The following is a 17,587-nucleotide window of genomic DNA, read 5'->3' as shown; positions in this document are numbered from 1 at the left end:
TACCTTGAATAGTGTATTATCAATTTTAAAAAGAAAAAATATGATTACTTTGTGGGTTTAGGGGCAAGTGATTAAAGCCTATGTCTCTTAGAATAGAGAATAGCAGGCAAAGTCCCATGTGAGAGCTCTAAATTCTAGATTCCACTGAAGCTGTTTTTCAGTCCTTTTTCTGTGGAGCCTGGGATCTTTTCATCTCTTCTTTGCTGGTGCAAAACTTAATGCAAATTTTAGAATGTGATGGGCACTTTCTTGGCGGAAAAATACCAGCTGTGCGAAACATACAGTCTTTGAACTTGAGCTTTAACCTTGCATTTACATCCTAAACTGGCTGCTGTAGATAGTATACTGTCATTAGAGAAGGTCAGTATCAAATCTCTCTCTTCACATCCTCACGTTCAACAAGAATGTGGCTCAGTCTCCAGGAGCACTCAACAGTTCTGGTACTAGAAGGGAGTGCTCTGGGAAGAAGGAAACATTTCTGAGCCAAGGTGGCTGCTGCTCACAGGTAATTCTGAACACGTGGTTTGGTTTTACTTCTGTGAAATTGGACCTGGGTGTTTAGCCTCTAATAATATTTTGTAATTATGTAGAGGTTGGTGAGGAGAAGCTGCATCATCTTGGTGTTGATTAGAATCACTCTCTTAGTTGTTTTAGAAACTTTGTTCAGGAAGAAGACCAAAGCTCTTCCTTACCAAAGGGGCAAAAAGTGTGGTAAGAGAGAACATGGTGGGTCTTTAGCTACTTGAAACACTGTTGCTGAGGTGCACTCTTTATGAACCTAAGGAATAAATCTAGCAACAGTGGCAATAGACTTAAGTTCAACATGAATGGGAGAACTTTCTGACAGTCCATATATAGGATGGACTGTTGTGTTGATATAGAGTTTCCCATGATGTGAAATATTCACATAGGTGGGAATGCTGTGGTGTATTAAATATCAGTGAATGATGTGAATAAATGAACCTGAATTCTTCTTCTTACCCAGAATCTATAGTTTTGGGATTTTGTTGAGTCAACCCAGTCAGAAATTGACTGAGTTTGGGTTTTGTTGTTATTATAGGTAACATCTATGCATATCCTTTAGGGCACTTGCATTTTCCTATTATTGAGTCTTTCTACCAGCAGCCATCTGTCAGTAGCATAGCTACTCATTCTACTTTGTTCTATAGTATTTAGTAATAGATCATATATAATCACATTGGGTCTATACTTGGAGTAGCCTACTGCATTTAGTATGTACCTGTACATCTCTTTTCCAACTGATAGCAGCAAAACCAAACTTTTGTGAGCTGCACCTGAAACACAGAAGCAGACATTTGTTTTATCCTTATTCTAATTATTCTATACCATCTCCCTTCCTGCCTCTTTACCACTCCTGCACAAAACATAGGCGCGTCAACCATAAGCTCACCATTTTTAGTACATAGACATGTTTTATTCTTTGATTCTTCGTTTAAACCCAGGCATCAAGATGTCTTTGTTTCCTTCTTGTTTTATAATTTGATTACTCTTCCCTATGAAGGCATTTAAAAAATGTCATTCCACTTTCCAAGATCTTTATACCACTCTCATTTACCGAGGACCAAATATGTTTCCTTTTATCAAGACATTATTTAATTGATTTTTTTTGTAAGGATAGCTGGTAGGGTAATGTTTTAAAGCCTCATGTATGTCTGAGAATAGAAGTTGGTGAGGCAGGTGGAGATATAGGTGTCCTCTGATATTGAGAACTAAGCATCCTGGGGGCAGGGACTCTGAAACATATCAATTGCCATTTTCAGTGTCAGTGCTCAAATGAGTAAAATGTGAACAATTGTCCATTCTCTGTTATGTTCTATGTTCACACAGAGATGCCAAATTTAACACTATACCCATAGTGATCATCACCAAAAGAGGAACACTCTTACTGTTGAATAAAAAGAAAAATCAAAGAAGAAAAGGTAAAAATATTGGTTTTGAAAATTATAGAAAAGTCTTGATTTTGTGCCCTATTTTTCATGTGCTTCAAAATGTATGACAAGTAGTTTTCTTGTGTGAACGTCATCATCAATTTCCTTGTTTGATCATATTTCCTACCTTCTGTCTCTCTCATTAAAGGCATTTCTACTAGAGAGAGCTGTTATCTCCTTCTTTCTCCTTAGGACAGTCTGATAGTATAGTATATTCCCCAAATTAATTTCTTTCTAGAAAGTTATCAGTATATACAACAATCCTCTTGCTCAACCCAAATCTGTGGTTTCATTTTTGCTTGGGCACCTGAGCTTCATTAGTAAGGAATGGTGTCCTGTTTTGTATCCAGTGTACATGGGTATTCATAAGGCATTTGTTCTTATTTGGGAATGGGTAGGCCTCAAGATAGCACAGGTGACTTTATATTCATTATGTTAAGAAATAAACAGCTTAAATAAAAGCAGAGTTATAAAGATTCTTTCAGACAATTAATTATCCTATATATGACCTGTCTATTCTTCTTTTTCCATCCTACAAAAAATATCTCAAACATTATTCTCAGTACTTCTGTCCCCTATTTTACCTCACATCATCCAAAGATAGACTTACATGTATTGTCCCATGTTAACAGGGTCAAGAGAGAAACTTCAACTAATAGTGACCTAAATAATATAGACATTTATTTCTCTCTTGCCTTTGAGACATGTGGATGGAGGAGGCAGCATAAGGCTGAAATGGCATTCCATAGTGTCATGGAAGGATCTGGACTTTTATAATATCTCCTTGCTGTCTTTCTTTTGTATGTATAGTCTCCATCCCAAGTTTATCATATGGTCCAACAGGGCTAAATTACAGTCAGAAAATAGAAAAGGATAAAGCAGTGTGAGCATCCTGTCCTTGAGAAAACTTCCTATAAGATGCCCAATGTCACTTCCACATTCACACATGCCAGCTCTCAGTCATATGGCCACACACAGGTGGAAGAAAAGTTGGAAATGTCATTTTGAGCTGACGTTTGCCTAGCTAAAATTTGGGGCTTCTAGTATTAAAGGAAAAAAAAAAAAAGGATGATTGGCAAACAACCATTGGTGTATGCCAGATAAGAAATGTGTATATACACTTCTAAGAAACAGATCACAAGTCAGTCAAATTAAAAAATGAGCAGCCCATTTATTCCACAAAGATAATTAATAAGTTGGAATGCATAGCCTTCAACCATTCAAAGACAACTAATAAATTCAGTTGCATTAGAAAGGTTCTGGGGCAGCCTATAGACCACAGCAGTTTTTAATGCAATTTTATGCTCACACCTCATTATATATCTCAATATAATTAAAATTAATTCACAGTCACTTTTGGTACAAGCCCAGAATCTTTTCCTTGTAAAAGTTAACATGAAAAACAATAGAATTTACTGAATAGCAATACATTAATGTGTCTCAGTAAGTTCCATAGCAGTTTCAGTACATGAGTTCATATTGTTAGATATATTAAACTTTCCTCTAACACTTATCTTCCCAGTTTTACATTATGTACTGTTTATACCTACCCCAGTACTAAGAATTAAAAATATCCAATAATCTGTAAAAATCAAAAGCATTAATAAGGGTTTTCCTCACTGAAATTAAAGAAAATATTTAATTAAAGGAAATATTTAATTGAGGATTGTATTCAATTATATTAATTATATTAACACTACTCTGCATCATTAAATTGAACTGTACTTTGTCTTCTTTTTAATAAAATCTAAGCCATTTTGTTGTTGTTATTGTTGAGAAATCTAGATACAGATTTATATTTTTATTTCTTCATTTTATTATTATGATCCAGGAAACTAAAAATGAAGTGTGATAAAGGGATTACATCACTAAGACAAAAATAAACAAATTAGAATGAATTAATATCTGCTTCAAGTGTTAGGAATTATGAGAACGGATCCACATTTGATACAACTTTGGGCCACTCCAGTAGTCCTGATTATGACTACTCTATCAGCCAAGCACATCCTAGGATCACTGGCACACCCACCCTGACTGACTAATTTTTAAAATTGTTTTGGGGTGTGTATCTATGTTTTTTTCTAACATAATTACTTATTTTAAATGTTATGATATTTTATACCTTATATTTATGGTCCTATGATATACCAGGGTGTAAGGTCAGAGTGCTTGTGGTCAGAAGCTGATATCCTAAATGTGTACTTAGAATACATTTTGAAAAACTGCCATGAAACTCTCAGAAAAGATAAAATATAGAAATTCTATTTTTGTTAATTTTGTTTCATACCCTGAAGAGTTAATAATAGCTAATCTCACTATGTTATGCTATGTAACAGTAAATGGATAGAGTCAAGAGAGAGTTAATAATAGACTTTCAGCATTCTCTTATGAAAGTAGTTGGGTTGTTACTGAATATTCTGTACTCCTCTATTTATAGGTGGCAATAGAAAATTTCAAATGTTTCTAGAAAAGAGTGCCAGTCATTGGAGGCATCTGAACATGGGATGGTTTCAAAAATTGTTTCCCTGTTTCAAAAATTGTTTAAATTGACACACAATAGTTGTACATATTTATGGGGTACAAAGTGATGTGTAGATAAATACAATGTATAGTTTTTAAAACAAGATAATTAGCATATCTATCACTTCAAACGTTTATTATTTGTTTTTGGAACATTTAAAATCCTCTCTTTTAGTTATTTGAAAGTATATAATAAATTTTATTAACTATAGTCATCCTACAGTGCAATGGAACTCCAGAGCTTATTTCTCCTATCTAGCTGTAATTTTATATCTTTTAACCAATCAGTCTTTCCCTATCCCCTCACTCCCACCCTGTCCAGTCTCTAGTAACCACTATTCTACTCTCAACTTCTATGAGATCAACATTTTTTAGCTTCTACATGTGAGTGAGAACTTGTGGTATTTATTTTTTTGTTTTTGCTTATTTCATTTAATGTCCTCCAGGCTCATCCATGTTGATGTGAATTACAGGATTTCATTCTTTTTCTTATGGCCAAATAGTATTCCATTGTGTATATATGCCACATTTTCTTTATCCGTTCCATCTGCTGATAGACACTTAGGTTTTTTTTTTTTTTTTTTTTTATTTCAAGAAAATATGAGAGTACAAACATTTTGGTTGCATTTTATATCTGCCTCTCCCCAGCTACGGTTAAAGGTATGCCCTTCCCCTCCACAATGCTCACCACATCCCTCAGATGTGGGTCTACCCCCCAACCCCTGATTCCCTGCTGAACACCACCCCCATTTGAGCACCATAGTGTTAATCAGTCAGTACCAATTTGATGGTGAGTACATGTGGAGCCCATTCTTCCGATCTTGTGTCAAAGAGCTAAAAATAGAAATACCATTCAATCCAGCAATAGCATTATTAGGCATCTACCCAAAAGAGCATAAGACATTTTATAATAAAATGTTTATGGCAGTACCCGAATGTTTATGGCAGCACAATTCACTATTGCAAGGACATGGAAACAATCCATATCTTGGCTCTTGTGAATAGTGCTGTAATAAAAATGTGAGTGCAGATATCTCTTCAATATACTGATTTCCTTTCCTTTGGATGTATATCCAGTAGTGGGACTGCTGGATATTTTGGTAATTCTATTTATAGTTTTTTGAGGAAACTTCAAAATGTTCTCCATAACAGTTCTACTAGTTTACATTCCCACCAACAGTGTATAAGAGCTTCCTTTTCTCCATATCCTCACAAGCATTTGTTATTTTTTGTCTTTTTGATAATAGTCATTCTAACTGAATTGAGTTGATATCTCATTGTGGTTTTGATTTTCATTTATCTGATGAAAGGTGATGTTTTGGCCATTTGTATGTCTTTTGTTGAGAATGTCTACTTAGATCATTTGCCCAATTTTTAATCAAATTATTTATTTTGCTATTGAGTTGTTTGAGTTCCTTAAATATTCTAGATATTAATCCCCTGCTAGATGAATAGTTTGCAAACATTTTCCTCCATTCTGTAGGTTGTATTTTCACTCTATTGATTGTTTCCTTTTCTTTACAGAGGGTTTTAGTTTGATATAATCCCATTTGTCTGTTTCTGATTTTATTGCCTGTACATTGGAGGTCTTATTTATAAAATATTTCCCAGACCAATGTCTTAAAGCACTAACCTTAAGTTTTCTTCTAGAAGTTTTATAGTTTCAGGTCTTGCATATAAGTCTCTAATCTGTTTTGAGTTTATTTTTTGTATGTGGTGAGAGATACAGGTCTAGATTCATTGTTCTACATATGGATATTGTTTTCTCAGCACCATTTATTAAACAAATCATCCCTTCCCCAGTGAATGTTCTTGGCACCATTGTCAAAAATCACTTAGCTTTAAATACATGGATTGATTGTGTTCACTGGTCTGTTTTTAATGTCAGTATCTTGCTGTTTTGGTTACTATAGCTTTGTAGTATATTTTGAAGTTAGATAGTGTGATGCCTTCAGCTTTGTTCTTTCTGCTCAGGATTGTTTGGGCTATTCAGGGTCTTTTGTGATTCCATATGAATTTTAGGATTTTTTTTCTATTTCTGTGAGAACATCACAGATGATTGATTTAACAGACCACATTTTTTTCTTCTTCTTCTTCTTCTCCTTCTCTTTCTCTGCCTCAGTTATTTCAAAAGATCTGTCTTCAAGTTCAGAAAATATTTCTTCTACTTGGTCTAGTCTGTTGAAGCTTTTGATTGTATTTTTTATTTTACTCATTGAATCATTCATCTCTAAGATTTCTGCTTGGTTCTTTTTTATATCTATCTCTGTTGAATTTTTTATTCAAATCATCAGTTGTTTTCCTGAATTGTCTATCTGTATTCTTTTGTGTCTGCTGAGTTTCCTTAAGATTATTATTTTAAATTCCTTTTCTGTATATTTCCTTTTGTTCAGGGTCTGTTACTGGAGAATTATTTTGTTCCTTTGGAAATGTCATGTTTCCTTGCTTTTTCATGTTTGTTGTGATCCTATGTTGATATCTATGCATCGGGTCGAGCAGTCACATCTTCCAATTTTATGGAGTAAGTTTTTTAGGGAAAGACTTATTACAAAAGGTAGGTCCTAGAATGTCAGTTTGTGGGGTGTGTTGGCTTTTGTTCTGCATAGATGTAATAGTATAGTCTCTGTGCAATTTCTTGAGTTATTAACCATGTTAGTAATGGTTACAAGTGCCTCAGTGGCCTAAGTTGCAAGAGTTTATGGTAACGGTAGCACAGCTTTGCCAAGGATGAATTTGCCAGATTGTTTCTCAGGCTGTGAGTGCACATGTACACACAGTGGGTAGGCCAACTCAGAGACTGATTGTCAGTGTTGGGGTTGCTAACTTGTTTCTCAAGCCATGGGTGCAAATTTGTGAGGTGAGTCAGCTGACATGGGGACTGATTCATCAGTAGTGGGGCTGCTGGGCTATTACAATGGCTGGGGGAGTGGGCCACAGATGTTCAGCCAGCTCAATGTCGATCCACCAGAGTTGGGTCCACTAGGCTATTTTTTTTGCTCAAAGGTGTGGGTGTGCAGTGTCTTGGCCAGGTGAAGGATGAGTTTGCCTGAGGAAGAAAGGGGCATGGGTCCATGGCTACTTGGCTGGCTCAGGAGTATCTGTAGAATGTGGGTCTATTGGGCTATTTTGGTGGCCACAGGTATGAGCCCATGGCTACTCAGTTCACTCAGGGGCATGTCTGGAAGGGGTGAGTCCTGGGGGGATTGCTTTTTCAGCTGGGAACTCAGGCACATAGTTGCTCAGCCACTCTGCCAAGTGTGTCTGCCAGAATAGGGCCTGGTGGGCTGTTTCTCCAGCTGGGAGCATGGGTGTGGAGCAGTTCAGCCAGCCTAGGGTTGTTTTCCTTGCTGTGCAGAACTCGGGTCATGGCTGTTCCTGGGCCCAGGCTCTGAGCAGCTGGGGTTGTGGCATTGCAGTCACCTGTGTGAAATATGGAGCTTGGTGAAATGATGGTGCAGCCCAAGGCTGAAGAGGTACAGTGGCTATCCTCCTTCCCCCGTTATTCCAGTAGTGACTCTCATTTCAAGATGGTACCATGCTGCAACAACTTGGGTCACAGGGTGGGGGTTTGGAGAGGACACAATTTTTGCTCCTAATCTGAAGAAATACTGCCATGTGAATTCTAGGCAGCTCTCCAAACTGGACTCAGGGCTTGTGAGAGTCTTCTGATTACCTTTTATTTTTTCTCATTTTAATTAAGAAAAAGAAAACCTTTAAAAACAAATATATTCAAAAAGCATTCAAAAATAAGCCCTTAGTTTTCTTACCTAATTGTAATATTGTATTTTAGCATCCCTACTTCTGTGACTTTCTTTTTGTCTTCAGCAGTTACCTACAAAATCAACTTGGGAGGAAATATTTGTTCTATCTCTGAGTAAAAATGGATAAAACACTAAAGTTGTAATAATGAAAGGCAAGATTAGCCCCTTCAACTTGAGTTACAAATAAATAAAACACTGACTCTCTAGAAATTATTGGTAAAACACTTGTTCGTTGAAATATCTTCTTTAATGACTTAGAGGCAAAAAAAGCAACTGAATGAACTATCTATTACAGAGAAGTTGTTCCACTTAATCCAGTTTACAGTGAATGACCCTAATTGCCTCTTCAAATGTGAGTAGGATACACAGACGAGACAGTGGCTCCCAGCTGGAAATGGGCAAATTTCCAATGATGGAATTATGTTAGTTAAGGAAGACTCCATGGTGAGAAAACTTTGAGCTGTTCTCCAAGGAGGACATGTTCCAACAAAGAAGTAGCATGGGAAAGCATTCTGGGTAGAAGCCAATGGCAAGCGTGAAAGTTGAAGGTGAGAACACAAAGGTCATGATATGAAATAGGAATTACTTTTACATGATTGCAACAACATGGATGAGTGGAAAATCCATAATTTAATTATCAAAAACTTTGTGAACCTTAATTAGCCATTTAATTTTGAGCCAAGAATTTCTGAGAAGAGTATGTAGTGATGCTGCTAGAATAAGGAAGGATTAGGTGGTCTCTGGTTCTCACTCTCCTACTAACCTATTGCGTTCTTTGGTCTTCCAGTTTTGTCATCCATAAAATATGGGGTTAATTGTAAAAGTTCCTTTCAGTTTTAAAAAAACCCCATGCAAATCAATGATGAATAAACAGTAAGAAGTTTTCCAAAACCTGAGATATAAAAAATATACCTTTTCTTCTAGATAAAATTAAATCTGGTTAATTTATTTATTCCACAGATCGTTATTGACTGACTGCTAGAGACTAGATGTGCTCAATTCTAAACATATTTTTGGAAAAGAAGACGAAAAAGTTATTGCCGTCCTAAAACTTATTCTAGCTCTCGATTCCCCAGAACAAAGTCCAGTATCACTCATTTTTAACAAGTCCTGCTCTATCTCTTGGGTTATTTCAGAACTTTGAGATTAACAGAGTCCAGGAAAAATGAGAGTGATCCTTGTCTATATCCATGGCCACTGTCACAATTGCCATTGCTCTTTATCTGGTCCCATAAGATAGCTTTAAAATGTCTGGCCTTGCAGGTAGCATTTCTCTTCAAGTATCAAGTTTTACTCTGGGAACCTTTGTTAAGATGCTATTTGCCTCATTTCCACAGGAATTCGTGTAGCTGTCAATGTCTTAGGTCCTGTTCCTTTTATCATGTTGTGAACAAGGAAGCTAGTGCCTGGTACTCCACAAAAGTTCACATTCACCCATCTCCCCAGTCTCTGGGGATCAACCTACCACAAGGCTCTGAATTACTACCTTTGTCAATTCTCAAGGTCACACCATCCATCACATCCCATCTTGGGCAATGTGGTCATTATCTTCTTCAAGCCTAAGGCTGCAAACCAAGGATTGAATTCCATTCTCAAATGGCTTTGTTCTCCAATTTACTGCAGTCTCCACCACTCCTTTTTGACTGTCAGCAATGAAACTGAGCATATGTAACCATTATGCTCTCCCTGCTGCTTTTCTTACATTTGTGGTTAATAGCACAACCTGTAGAGCAAGACTATCCAGGTTTGTCTTTGAGCTCTACCACTTACGAGCTGTGTGGCTTGGTGAAGTTATGAAATCTTTCTATATTTTGGATCCTTCAGGTATAAAATACAAATAATATATAATAAGGATGTTAGTAAGAGTAACTGAGTTAGTATATGTGTGACACTTAGCGCTATACCTTGTGTACAGTAAGTGCTTTGTAGTTAATATTGTTGTAGGGATAATATTATTATTGTATATTATTACTGACTTGGTTTTTTCAGGCATTTCAGTGGGATCAAATGGACTGTATATTTCAACATAAAGGTATTAGTGGAAGTTTTCCTCAAAGTTCTACCTCCACACATACCCTAGCAACATTTTTGGCTCTCAACAACAAAAATGTTTCACTATTTTCTTAGCAACAAACAGAAACATCTAATTTTTTTTTTTTTTTTGTGGATAGAGTGGAAAATTATCTTTCATTCCTTTGATATGAGACTGGCAATTTTTTGTCACTCTATCAAATTTTAACAGGTCAAAGAAATTTTCCCCAATTTCTCACTCTAAAGTCTGTACAGATTTCCTCATTCTGCTCCTTACTTAATGCATCACCAAGAAGATGTCTCTACTACATTGAGAAATTGGCAAAATTTTTTCCCATCTGCTTCCTAGAACTAAATTGTGACTTTTCATTTCATATCACTTATAACTGAAGGTAATCTGAGTTGCTTCTTAAAGTCTCAGGCTTAACCTGTTAGCTGCTTGTCAGTCTTCCATTTTGTGTGGAAGGTCAGAAATATTTTTCACATGGCAAATAAAATATGGATTTTCCATTATATTGAGCAATTTCAAGTTTCTAGCTTTTGAATTGGTGGTGTCTTGAGATTCTTTGCATCTGCTTTGTTTCGATATGTGACATTTACATTGATTTGAAAGTCGAAATTCTAATGGAGAAGATTTTATTTTAATGTACGCACTGGCATGTTTCACAGGTTCATAAGCTCTTTCTCTTATGTGCGGAGAATGAAAATAAATGATCCTTTGACAGCCTGTCAGCCAGAGTTTTATTACCTATGTCTGACTATGTCCCTTGGGTAGAAATGGCAGCTGGGGTTTTTATTTATTGTTAGGGCATTTTGTACACATTTATAAGGAACTGTGGTTCGGGTCTGAAAATAGAGTTTATGTTGAGACCAGGAGACCTAACTTCAGACGTGCTTGAACCCTGTGATAAAATGGGCAGATCCTAATCTTGTTTCTTGTCGCATTATCTCTTAGGTAAATAAATCCCTGCCACTATCTCTAAACTCTTCCATGCGTGCTGGTCCTGCAGCTTGATTTAGAAATGTGGAAACTGGAGCGAGAAAATCAAAGAGTTCAGCAAAAGAGGACCACTTTTCATATGTTTCAGAATGATAACTTCAGCGAGATATGTCAGAGGACACATTTGTAATGGTGATGGTTGTAGTTATTAAATAGCCAGGTCAGAGACTAAGATGGATAAAAGAAAAAACAAATTAACTTTGTTTTAAGAATTGTTTTCAGTGCTTTCCATGATAGGTTCTTGGATACCTCCTCAATACAGCTCAAATTTATATCACTATAACATCTGTAAAATACAGAAATGACAACTGCAATTTCGCACTAAAATCATTAAAATTTCCATTGGTGGGAAATGATACGTTTTCAGCTTTTAGTTGAAAATAGAGATCGAGGGTGTTCAAAGGCTTAGTGGTTCTTCCACTCAGATTATTTGTAAGTGTACCCACCCCTTTATAAGAATCAAGAAAACTTCAACTGTGGTTTTAGCATCAAGTATTTCATTAAGTCTACGGATTTTGCCCTCGTTTTTCCTACAATGTGATGTATGTACAGTAATATGGGTAGTGGGCAAGGAATCATTTTGTATTAACTAGCTGTTGGATCCCATATACGTTTATGTAAGTTTTCGGAGCCTCAGATTTTCTATGGTATTTTAAACTTTTATTTGAATCATTCATTAAGCAGTGTCTTGAACACAGAAGGGGTTAATTGAATCAATGAGTTTAATTTAATTTAATTTAATTTACAGTGATTGGAGGATGATTTTTTTTTTCTTTAATCATTAGTGTCTCAGATTCGTAGCCATGAGAGACTCCTGAAAACTCTATTTCAATTAGATTCGGTGAATTACAAGGGAGAAAGGAATCATCAAAAGTGGTGACATAAGCATCTCCTTTTTCTCACCTGACCTGCAAAGATTCTCCTGAGATTGAATCTGTGGCCCTCAATAGATTCCTTGAGGTGTCCTGTGTCAGCACTTGTGCACGAGGGGACTTGTCATCAGTGATAATGACAGTGGAGGCACATACTATCTCTTCCTTATAAGCAGTTCCCTCTTCTAATTGAGAAACATTTGTATGCATGTTGGTTTCTTTTAGCAAAAAAAAAAAATAATTAAAAAAAAAACCAGACCACATATTTTTCTGCACACCGTACACACGAGGGTAGAAATTGGAGTGCTTTAGGGGTGGGTACACACACAGTGCTTTGGGGGTGGGTACCACGTCTCAACTGTGATTATTACTTGGGCTGAAGTATGTTAAGGACACAGGATGTTCTTGAGCACGGGCGTGTGGGGGCTGCGGTATTCAAACTGGGATAAAGCAACAACCTGCTGCTAATGTATTATTTCAAAAGAAATACTTCACAACGCACCAGCAGAAATATAAAACCCAACTTCATAATGAGAGAATAGAGCTTGGGCTTTTTTTTTTTTTCATTCTCTTTATGATTTTATTCAGAGAAGGATTATCCTTTGTTTCAGACGGGAGTGAGTCGGCACTTGTGCAGCTCCACGGTGGAGGGGCTGAGACGCAGAGAGAGCTGGGAGGGAGAGGAGATGGGAGCTGGCATGTGGTGTCGTTGAACAGATTTAAAGGTATTTTAAACATAGGCCGTTAGTGCTATTTTAGAACACGTGTGTATCTCCGCCCTTGTGTTCCAGCTGCTGAGAATAAGCAAATTGCTGTCAGAAAGACAAATACAGTGTATTTATGGACCCTGAATTCTTGATCCCAAGTACTGTGAGCCAAGCACATTCCCCAAAACATGTGCCTAGAAAAGTGCACCTATTATTAGAGAGCTCCATCTCTGGGAAATGACAGTAGTCGGGGAAACCTTCCCTCTTCAAACGAATTTAGCATCAGAAGCCCATGACAGGTAGTGACCTGCAGAGGGTTCAGCTCCTACATTTACCACTTCCTTTCTTCTCCTGAACTATGCATTTTTATTCATTCCATCCTTACATCTATTCTACCCTGTAATTTGTGCAAAAGAAAAGTATCAGACGTGCCTGCATAACCATCTCTATTGACATTTTGTAGAACAGAACAGATTGGACCTATTTTCTTTCTGCAATCAGTTTCAAGTGTTTGAACCTTCCTAGCAGCTGGGAGACAATATTTATTCTTAATCAGCGACTGATTTCATGAGTCTGATGCTGTGTAGTGTATGTGGCTGTGTATTAAAACATGCAGAGCTGCCTGAGTGATGAGGCAGAATTTCAACAGGAGGGGATCGAGTGTGCTGTGAGAGGGATGCTTTGGGATTGTGCAATGGGTCAGACTGTATTCTAGAAATATAATGACATGGTTATCAGGGCAGTTCAGGAGGAGGGCAAAGATTTCCATTTCCAGGAAGATCAGTTGAACTCACAGGCAGGCGGAATATTATTAATAGCAGAGTTTTATCTAGTGGTGGTGGGGGCAGAGTTAACGTAGCAAAAGAATTGGAGACTGGTGATTAGGGTGTGATCATCTGTGGGAGAATTTCACAGGGTATCAGGTACATTTCAATGACTTTTGCTTGTTTTTATATTATTATTAAGAAGCCACAGGGAAAAGCTTGAATGATGAGCTTTTAGAGTATGTGTGTAACAAGAACCTTCAGAGCTTATTAAAAATTCAGATTCCTGTTTGCACACCCCAGAATTTCTGGTTCAGAAAGTCTAAACCAGAGCTAAGGAACTAAGCTCAGAAAAGCCAATTTTTGAACATGTATTTAGACTATGGAGCTAAGGAACTTGCATTTTAAGTAATTCCACAGGTAATTCTGATGCATGCAATTTAAGAAAAATTGTTTAATATTTCAAAAGGAGGATGAATAATTAAGTATTCCTATTGTCCATGATTAGAACTCATCACTAATCCAGAAATACCAAGAATAGAAAATAGGGAGCAAAAACGACTCTAAAATAATTTTTGTGTAATTTGACTATAGGGGATGGTGAAGTTAATTAGAATTTTTAGTCTCTAATATGTGTGAAATGGTTGAAACAAAATAAATTTTGTTTAATCTTTATTACAGCTCGGTAACTCAATTAACATTACACCATTTTATAGGTGGTAAAACAGACTCAGACATGTTAAGTAACTTGTCCAAAATTACATACTTAGTAATTATTAGGGCCCTTTGGGCTTTTCACTCTCCCTATGTTGCTTAGGGAAGTTTATGCACCATGGCTTTAATCACAATGTCTACACCAACACATCTCAAATCTGTATCCGAAGCCTGCATCTTTCTTGTATGTTCTCTAATCATTGATCTGATGACCTGTTTCACATCTTTGCTTAGATGTTTCTCAACAACCTCAAGTTCTACATATTCTTAGTTGTACTTCTCATCTTCTCCCCCATATAGTTTTCTCCTCTGCTATCCCTGAGCTCAGCAAGTAGTCCTACCATTTGCTGATTGGCCCAAGCCGAAAGTCATGGTTATTTTGATTGAAATACCTGATTCTATATCCTTCTGTCAGTCCTCACTTGATAACTTGCTGGTTCAGGGCAGCATCATCTCTTACCAGGCATATCAGGTAGTGTTTGCTGAATAACAAAATGTCCCCATAACCTGGTGGCTTAAAATAGAAATCATTTTACTTAACTCTAATTCTGTGGGTCGCCTGGTCAGTTCTTTAGGTCTGGACCACCTTGGTTAATCTCTGCTGGACTGTTTCTTGTGTCTGTGATTTGTGAGTGACTTGGATGGTGGCTTAATGATCTACCGTGGCCTAACTCGTATCTATCTAGTGGTGGGTAGGCTGTCAGCTGAGGGCTGGATGACATATGGCTAGGGTGGCCTCTCATCCTTCAGCAGGCTAGCTTGACCCATCCACATGGTGGTCTCAGGATTTCAAGTGCAGTAAGAGAGAACAGGTCTTAATGTTCAACTACTTTTCAAGCCTTTGCATTGCATTTGTTAATCTTAGCCAGAGCCACTGAATCTCTGTGGCAGGGTGCTTACCAAAGGCTGTGGATAGAGGGAAAGGAATGTTTTATGGCTGTTTTGCAGTCTATTACGCTAGGACTCTCCAAGAACTTAATATTGGTATCCTTACCACCATTTTTACTACCCCTGATCCATTTCACACAGCAGTCAATGAATGGCCTATCATATCACCACCCTGATTAAAACATCACTGGCATATCTTTGGAGGATAAAGCCCTAACTCTTTAACACAGCTAATAAGGTACTCCAAGATTTGTATTCTGTCTACCTCTTTGGGCTTTGACTCTCTCAAAATAGTTAAGAAATATTCTTAATTCTCTTGGTTACTCAAATAGCCAGTTTTATTCCCCTTTAGGCAGAGGGAGCATGCCACGGCAAGCTTCTACTGGTCTCTTTATCTCTTTCTATTTGAAAAACTCTTCCTCATTTTTCCATCTTCGTTACCCTCCTTTGCTTAACTCACTTATTTATCCATCAGTGCCAGCCTAAATATCCCTTCCTCAGGCTTCCCTTGACTTCTTTGAAATGTAGGCATTTGTACTTTACTGTAATCATGTGTTCAAAATCTGGCTTTCCTGTGACCGAAAGCTCTGTGAGGTCAAAGACCTTACATGTATATTTCACCTATACTGAATCTCTGACATATAATACAGTGCCTAATAGTACATAATAGGTGCTTAATAAATACCAGTTAAAAGAACAAGCACCCCTGGCTTGTCTGATTTTTAAACTTTTCTTGCTATGGCACACTTACTTCAATTTAGATTCAATTTTCCATTGCTTCTTGTTCAGAGGGTAAGTGTAAATGACATTTTATGTTAATACATTTTTCCTGCATCCTGACCTCCTTAGGAAAATAAAATAAGCAGGTGATTTAGGGAGAAAAGGTTTGGACTATGCCAAATGACACTTAGGCAATTTTTCAGGGGTCTGAGAGAAGTCCTACCCACATTGCTTTAGCTGTGGCCTGTTGTCACACGGAAATTTCCCGGTGGGCTATGATGAAAAAGACTGACCAAGGTTTACTCTGCGGAGGCAGTTATATTTTGGAGACCATTCTAAAGTTAATGGAAAACCTACTGAGGAAATACAGTTTCAAGTTCTGTCTTATTTGCCTTGTACAATCTCTGAAGTACAGCCTGTGTCCTGCTCTTTTGAGTCACATGAAGCTTTCACAGCAAAGCTTATAGTATCTCTGATAACTTTGTTACTAAAAGGAAAAACTGAAAAACAATTTACAAAAGCTGTCTCTGGACAATATATGTCCAATCATATTGTTCTTCTCAAATCAAAATTTTCTTTATTGTCCTTGAAGACTAAGTAATGCATTATTTGGATAACTCTAATTAATTAGAAACATACAGAGTTGTTTACACCCCTCTTCCCACACCTTTACCTTCCTAAATTTCTTGGTTTTCTCATCTATGAAATGGAAGTGTTCATAAGACTTCATATGTGTAAACAACGTAATCTTATACTTCATAAAATTACTATAGAGCTAAGATGAGCTAATACATTTGAAATAACTTTGTGTACTATAACATGATATTCATTCATCAAACATTTGTTAAGTATATATTCACCAGACCTTGGGCTAGGCTCAAGAGAGGATGTAAAAATGAGTCCTTGCCCTGTGATTGAGCTTACCACCAAGGGAAATGACAGATGAGGGTAAAGTCATAATATAAGATAAACAAAACTGCAGTACCACAGATGGTGTAGCAATTAATTCCGTCTAGAGGATTCACAGAAGAGAAGATGTTTAATGCGGGCCTGGAAGGACAGGTAAGATTTTACTAGAGAGAGAAGGCATGAAGGGCATTCCAGTCAGATATCCACTTATAATCAGCAACAGGAAACTCACTCCATTTTTAAAACAATGATAAATGATAGAAAGATACCTAGAGGCATATAAAGGGAATACAATTATTTCTTTTCTTTCTGTTTTTTTTTTTTTTTTTTGGATTGAGAGAAGACAAGCTAAATTCATAAAACAAAGAAGCATCAAAGACAACTGAACCAGGGCAAGAAGTGGTGAAAGTTCAGCTGGGGAAACAATCTGCTACTTCATGCATACCTTAAGAAATGAATGAAAGCTTTGAAACCTCAGTGAAACCCTCACAAATGAGAGTAGGATGCTCATCTTTTAACAATCAGGCAAGTGAATATATCAATTTAGAAATTACAAAACAAATGGAAGGAGACTACCAGTGTGTTTGTCAAGGATGTGTTCAAATGCCTTTTACAGAACAACTTCAACAATAGTTTATGGATTAAGTAGAAAAATGGGACAATAAGCTGAGTTCTGATTAGACCTGTTATCAAGACTTTGTGTCATAGATGTAGAGGCCCATTACTGCTTTATATACCCTCAACACTTTTGC

General features: G+C 36.9%; 1 long non-coding RNA gene across 1 annotated transcript; it reads left to right on the top strand.

The window, feature by feature from the left end:
* The first annotated feature begins 421 nt into the window (after positions 1-421).
* On the top strand, positions 422-17,354 carry LOC105862386 (uncharacterized). The gene is made up of 3 exons (XR_012923698.1): positions 422-505; positions 12,745-12,858; positions 17,179-17,354. It is a non-coding gene; the product is annotated as an uncharacterized LOC105862386 (long non-coding RNA).
* Positions 17,355-17,587: the final 233 nt, after the last annotated feature.

This window comes from Microcebus murinus, chromosome 2, assembly GCF_040939455.1.
Source record: "Microcebus murinus isolate Inina chromosome 2, M.murinus_Inina_mat1.0, whole genome shotgun sequence".
In the NCBI taxonomy this organism is placed as follows: Eukaryota; Metazoa; Chordata; class Mammalia; order Primates; family Cheirogaleidae; genus Microcebus; species Microcebus murinus.
The sequence above is the reverse complement of the archived record's forward strand: the minus strand, read 5'-3'. Positions and strand labels throughout refer to the sequence as shown.